Below are 7,576 nucleotides of genomic sequence, written 5' to 3'. Positions count from 1 at the left end.
AGGTTTCTTCTAGCATGATTTGAAATTATTCATTTACTTCAAATATTTGACTTTTCTTTTGTCAATTTACCCATATAAATACATTTAAAACATGTAAGTCACGCGTAACACGCCGTGATTCAAAAAATGCCTAGTTTATTTGTCTTTTGTTTTTTTTTGGAAATTGTTATTTGTACTTCAAAAATCTCATTGTGCACTCTAAATTTTCTATAATTAGAAAGAAAAATACACTTGTGAGGAGTGTAGAATGAGATTTTTAGAATGCTAATAATAATTTCTTTTTTTTTTTATACAATGACATTTACACTAAAAAGTAGAAGAATAAATTAGTATCAAAATTTTTATTTACAAGATTCAAGCTTATGACTTCTTATTTACAACTAAAGCAAATTATCTATTCTAAAATTGAAGGGAGGACGGCACTGTAGCTGCCTCATTCTTTGCCACTCGATTTCACCCTATTTACAACAATACCGGCCGAATTGCATGGGTTGGGAGGGTAATTCTCAAAATTTCAGAGGGTAATTTTGTCCATATGGCTTATCAGGGAGCCACTCGATTTCACGCTATTTACAACAAAACTGTGAGGTTTAGGCTGGTATTAGGGTTGGGTTGGAAGGGCAGTTTTGTCCAGTGCGTTTAAGACGGATTGGGGTGGGTTTGGGTTTGCTGTCATTCAGTGAGGGTTTCGGGGATGGGAGGCCATGCCTCCGAGAGAGAGAGAGAGAGAGAGAGAGAGAGAGAGAGAGAGAGAGGGATGAGTGGGGATCTCAGCGCCATTGCTGCAGATCTTTGATTACATGAGTGGGAGAGATGTTTGGAGATTTTTTTCCCACTTTTTGAGGGACGGATGGACAGGGAGAGAAAGAGAGAGGGAGGGCAGAGAGCATGCTGTGTGTTTTTTGGGGTTAACGGGTTACCCCACGGGGTTGGTGAGCAGAAGATGTCTGAGGGAGGTATGAGAGAGGAGAGGGTTTTCGCTTTTGTCCTCTGATTCAACAGGTAAAACACTGTTCAGAAATCATTGTTTATTGTTTGTTTCCCATTTGCTTTGTTAAAACTATGATTGACATTTTTTTGTTTCAGTAAAATTGTAATGGATGTTTATAGCCTATTTAGTTGGGTGTTATGAGGATAGGTCTGTTTAGTGCACTATTTTGTACACTGTTAGAGTCAGGTTTGTGTCTTTTAAACTTAGGGTGTTGCACTGTGCTCATTTCTGTTTTCTTAGTGCTTTGCTGCTGCTTCCTTCTCAACAAGTCGAATTCAGGTTCCTTTTCTACTTTTCATCCTTTGAATATCCCTCTATTGCTAGGTTGTTTCTCCATTTTTTGTTGCTTCTCTATTTGTGTGATAAGGGTGTTAGAAGGCTGTTTTATTTATTGTTTTGCTCCTCTGTTGCTAGGTAGTATAATTTTGAAACAAGTTTCTTCTCTGTGTGTTCAAATGCATCATTGTTTTTCGTTCTTCGGTTTTCTTTGTCACCATTTGCTATCTTCTGATCATTGATAGTTTAATAGCACTTGGGGATTCAGCACAATTAAATTATCTACTCTATTTATTTCTACTAAGCAATATTTCTTTGCCGAGTAATATAGTTGTCTGTTTCTCTATTTTTATTATTTTATCTGAGTAAGAACTCATAAGTTGCCTATGTTTGAATGAGTAATTCTCTTTTAACTCAAGAAGTAATCTTAGTGGTTAAGACGGGTTAACATGTAAATGTGAATGAGTAATAGGTTTGCTCTTATGATCCAATCATGCAATTTATAGAGGATGTTCGTCATACAATAGATCAAATTGAATAGGTTTGGCAGTCAAGGCAATTATAGGTGTTGAGGGAAGATGTTACTGATTCATCAGTACGTGTTAAGCTCACCACAAACAGGAGTGAGAGGAATGCTCATAGCTTTGGACTTATTGAATTGTTTTCCTTTAGGTTTGAAAAGAGATATAGTTGATGTGCTAATTTCTATGTTTATTCTTGCTTTGCTGCTGTTTTCTTCTCAACAAGTCAAATTGAGGTTGCACTGTGCTCATTTATGTGTTTCTTCATGCTTTGCTACTGTTTCTAATATGATTTAGCTAATGCAAAACCTTTATATTGATTCCCATTGACCTTTATTTCATATTGTTTCCCTCTTTAATTTTAGGTCAATGCAGCAAGAAGGGCAGGAGCTCATGGTGTAATTGTTGGACACGCTTCGTGTAATGCGTATGTAATATGATAATTTGGATTTTCTTTTTTCCTTTTGGTAAATTCCTGCAAGAACTTTCAAATTTGGTTATACTGTACATAGTTCAGGTCTCTATCTTATGACCCTTATATTTTTGTTTCATTTTTGTGTATGCGTGAACATGTAATTCTAGCCCTTCGAGTAAAACTAGAACTCATTCAGTAGAGTTTTAGTTTATTATCAAAGAATCAAATGAAATCTTCATGTGAAAACAAGCGATTAAATAGAAGACCAAAACGTGAAAGAATAAAATTAAGGATACCTGATTTCTGTGAAATTTGAGCAGAGTGTTTGCAGGTGGGAAAAATGAAACCACTTAGGTTGAGCTTTTTTGGTCTAAGAGTCTTATCCAATAAAAGAACACATTTTCCCTCCATTATTAATTAGCTTACAACATCTCTCATCATATGTAAGTCTGTCTGCTGCCCTTGAACCAAATGCGTCTTGCATTGCCAAGTAAGAAATTTACTGGAAAGTGAAAAATCAAGAGCACATTTTGTCTGTAGTTTATGAAGCACGAGTACATTTTGTTTGGCATGATCCAATGTGGTTGGCGCAGATTTGCCTCCCTATTGCAGAAAATCCGTACTTAACAATGTCATTGTACCTTGAGTTAAAATAAAATTGTAGATTTGGATAATCACGTAGTAGAAATAGAAAAAGAAAAGGCATCGGAAAGAGAGAGTGACAGTGAGAGAAAGAGAGAGTGGTTGTCCGGTTAATAGGGAGAGAAACAGAGAGGGAGGGGTTGGGATGGTGAGCAGAGCCGAGTAAATTCCCTCAGTCTATGAATCACTCTGGATCGTCCGTTCCCTTTTGCGTGTCGGATGAGTGGCTGGATTTCGAAAGCTAAGTTACATTTTTTATTAGATTCTTTGATGTTAGCATAGATTGTCATCATTTAAGCCTTTTTGCTGTGAATTATTTCCTGATTTTGTTGAACTGTTAGGTCAAGTTTTGGGGTTCCTTTATTTGTTTCGTTTTTTGTCATTTTCTCTCATTTTGGGGATGCATTTCTCTGTTTTGTGTACTGTTCTTTGTTTTAAGGTCAGTTTTTATTTTTTTTGGGTTTTTTTTGTGGATTTTCAGTTCGTTGATATATGACTCTGTGTTTAGATTTTCGTTCGTGAATGATTAAATGGGTATTGGGTTTTGGTGGTTGAGAATATGTTTTTTTTTTCCTGCTTATGCTTCTTGCTCATTTTCCTGGGATTTTTTGTTTTGAGTTGTAAGGGTAAAGAGAACACTGAAACCTCAGGTTAAATGGGTATTGGGTTTTGATGGTTGAAAATATGATTTTTTTCTGCTTAAGCTTCTTGCTCATTTTTCTGCGATTTTTGTTTTTCGGTTGCAAGGGTAAAGAGAATACCAAAATCTTAGAAATCGGTATAGGCATTTGTATTAATGCATTTCTATTGTCGTTGGTTTGCAGGATAGGTGCATTGAGACCTAAAAATATTTGCGTGAACTTCATAAATTTTTCTGAGGCTCCAAACGTTGAAGGGTAAGTGTTTTTGAGCTAAGTTCAAATTTTAATTCGGTTCTCCACTGTTAGCATAGATTGTCATAATTTCTTCCCTTTTGCTGTGAATTATTTCCGGATTTTGTTGTGCTATTAGGTCAGGTTTTGGGGGTTCTTTTTTGCTGCGAATTATTTACTTTCTGTCTGAATTTAGCATGTTTGAGAGTTGCTAATGGATTTACTATGTTTCAGAATTTTGGATCGTTGGAGTGAAAACTTGGTTCTTTGCCATTTGGAGGTATATAGTCATACACTTTTTTTAGTTCTTAGCTTAATCAATGGAACATGCTTATTTATATTTTCTTCTCTATGAAAAAGTGAATTAGACCTCAATTTCTTTCAGGCTTCTCTAATTTCTGTGATCTTTGGTACGATGGTTTTAAATTTTTAATTGTGGAAATGGGGTCGAATTGATTATGATATTAATTTAGCCCAGAAAGATTGAAGACTCTGTTTATGCTTGCAAGTTTGGTTTTTGAGAGGGTTTTTGGTCAGAGAATTAATTTTGTGTTTATGGTTCATGTTGCCAATTTTGTTTTGTTTCCGGGTGATATATATATGGCTTCATAACCAAAGAGTGATAACTTCGAGTTTCTAAAAGTTTTGATGTGTTTTGTGTCCTAACGTTCACACAAGTTCTCGCTAAGATCTTTTGGTTTCTGGCTAATTTAGTTTTTCGCCATTGAATTGTAGGATTAAAGGGTTTAGGGTTTAGAGTACTTGCTATTTGTCTAAAGATAGAAGTATACAGTCTGATTGCAAATGGGTGATTAATTTATAGTTATTATAAATTAAAGGGTAGTCTAACTATACTCCCTTCACTTTTTCTTTTGCTTTGTCGAATATTCCATATTAGTCCCTGTATTTTTTTTCAGACATTGCCTCTTTAAGTTTTTAAAACTGTTTCAGTGTGGTCTGTCAATCCAGATTTATACTAACATGAATGAAAGTTGCTCACATGCTTACCATGTTAACTCATATCCATGTGGTACTATTGTCCTGCTCATTTGACGACTTTATGGGTAGTGGATGTAGGTTGCATGACATTACTGTTCAATTATAGCTTTGGTCGAGGGCCCTTGCAATTTACTCAACATTTCACCTAGGCCTTGAGCTTTCGTATTCTTCGCTGAACCAAATTAGTTGTGTTGGATTCAAAATATTCCTAATTTTTTTTTGTTTTATTTTTTGGTGTGTCTTTGATCATTTAGTTGAAATTTCATTAGATTTCGTCTTTAAATTTGAAAGTGTTAGGGTTGCTAATGGATTTACTTTTTGCAAATTTAAGAAATTTGGATCGTTGGAGGAAGAAGTTGATTCATTGACGTTTTCATGCTTGGATTTATATATATATGATTCATTTTTGTTCGTTTTAGCTTACATTGGAACTGAGTTTCTTTTTATTTTATGTGCGTATCTATTATCTGTCCATTTATGTCAAGGTCGAGTAACTAAGCATGTATTTGGCGGTTTGAGCTTAAGAATGGAACTGGGCTTCTTTCTATTTTGTGAACGTATTTGTATCTGTCCATTTATGTAAAGCTTGAGAAAACTGAGTAGTCGGTGTATTTGTTCCAAACGCCCTTCAAATTGGATGATTGGTTTATTTTCTAAACCCTATTAGAATTGTGTTTGCTTGGATGGGCTGTTAGTATAGGGATAATTAGATTAGGAATTTTGGTTTGACATTTTGTGATTGGGATCTACTTACAGGTTTTGTGTTGCATGTCTCCATGTTTCAATTTTTGTCATGTTTGTGTAGTTAGTTTAGGATCTAATTGTCCAATGGTTGGACGATTTTTTTTTAATTTTTTAATTTTTTTTTCCTTTTAATTTTGTCTTTACGATTCTATTAGGGTTGAAGGTCCCTAGCCATCTCTGTTATTGTGGTTTAGGCCAGTGTTCTTGCTTTTTTTTATCAAATGTTATTAGGCGTTTTATCTCTGTGATTTTGTTATTGGTTGGTTGGTGTTTTAATTGGGTTTTTCCAATAGTTAACTGTCTCATCATCCCCGAATTGCTTTAACATATGGTGTTCATGACTGCACTTAATCAAATTTTTTTGGTTTTTTTTGACACAAAAAAACCCACATTTTAGAAAATGAGTTGCCTTTTAACAACGCATGAATGCATCTTAGATGTTCAGAAAAAATTGTGGGTATTTACATTCAAGGCGCAATATGCATTAACTCATGCATAGCTTCTTAATCGGTTATCACTTCAAAATTTGATCTACAACATTGTCAAAATGCTTTTTGATTGTGTTTTCTTTAATAATGATCTAACTTTCAAAAAAGGGTCTAAAAATTGTTATTGCTCATGATTCCGACATGTCTTATGGTTATACAAAAAACATAGTTTATAAAGATGTTTTAAAACATTTACATGAAGGTATAAGTTTGCTTTGTTATTTTGTCCTTTTGTTTGTTTTTCTAAACATGACTCCACCGTTACTTTGATAAATCAGCTTATTGAGTTTTCAATTTAATTTGCTTCTCAATTTTTTTTTCTATGTAGATTGATGGAGATGATGCCACTTCATCGTCTAAGGCCATACGAACCAGCAAACAAGTTCCAAATTAGGGTTTGTAGATGTGGATCACAAAAACCATTGAAGATGATCCTCATCCACATAGTCTCGATTGTGTGTTTGTCGATAAACAGGTGAGAATTTTGCACCTTTTTCGTTATCGTAAGATGCTTACGTTTTTATGTATCCAAGTGTACATATTGTGTTCTTGGTACAACAAATTTTATGGTGAAACATTCTCTAAAGTTCATGAACTAATTGCTCTACGCAATTCGCTGCTCAATTATACATCACATTCATGCAAATCCACCTGTTGAGATTTCATATGGTGTTGCCTACGTACTACTTCTACATAGTGTAGCTTTACTTTCATCATTGTAACGAATGTGATAACGCTCTTCCATTTACATGCATGTATCATCACATAAGGAAATAGATAAAAGAAATGAAAAAATTAAACAAAATCAACCCCAAGGAGCAACCAAATTCAACCTCAAAATAAACCTAAATAAAATCAACTCGAAGGAACAACCAAATTTAACTCCAATTTAATAAAACATAACAAAACTCTTAAGTCCACCAAAAATATAAATTGCTTACCTTGAGTACATAGGGCTTCTCAAAACAATGGTGTTCAAGCTTGAAAACAAAATGCCCAAAATCAGAAAAACGAAATTTGCATAGTAAACCCATTTCGAAATTACAGCTCTATACAGACTCAGCTGCTCCTAATCTATTAACTAACCACGCAACAGTGCTATTAGCAATGTCTTGCGAGATCGGGCACTCAAGTGGATCCACTGGCATCCTAATCAACAATAAAATTAGATACTTCTAACACACCATTCACCGCTACAATATTATTAAGTTTGTAAACTCATCATTTGACATAAAATCCTCTTATGAAATGATGCAGTTGTTGACATATAACGTTTTACTCCATTTAACTCACTCCCAAAAACAGAAATAAAGGAAGAACTTTTATTATTTCAATAAACAGAAAATCGTCCTTAGATACTTAAATAACAAATATTTGTCAGTAACCGTTGTTGCTACCATCTAACTTCTCTAAATTGTCACCTATTTCAAAAGAAAAATTCAAGAGTCCAATAACTTCCCATATTTCCATCGTTTTCCTTCTTCATTCCCAAACCAAAAAAAAAAAAAAAAAAAATCCACTGTTTACTTTACTCAAGTATTGAACTTTTATAGATTTAATAAAGAACACTAACCTCCATTGGGACCAAGAGAGTGCTCCACCATCACATCACTGAGTTTTATAAGATC

Source organism: Malus domestica, chromosome 05 (genome assembly GCF_042453785.1).
Source record: "Malus domestica chromosome 05, GDT2T_hap1".
In the NCBI taxonomy this organism is placed as follows: domain Eukaryota; kingdom Viridiplantae; phylum Streptophyta; class Magnoliopsida; order Rosales; family Rosaceae; genus Malus; species Malus domestica.
The sequence above is the reverse complement of the archived record's forward strand: the minus strand, read 5'-3'. Positions refer to the sequence as shown.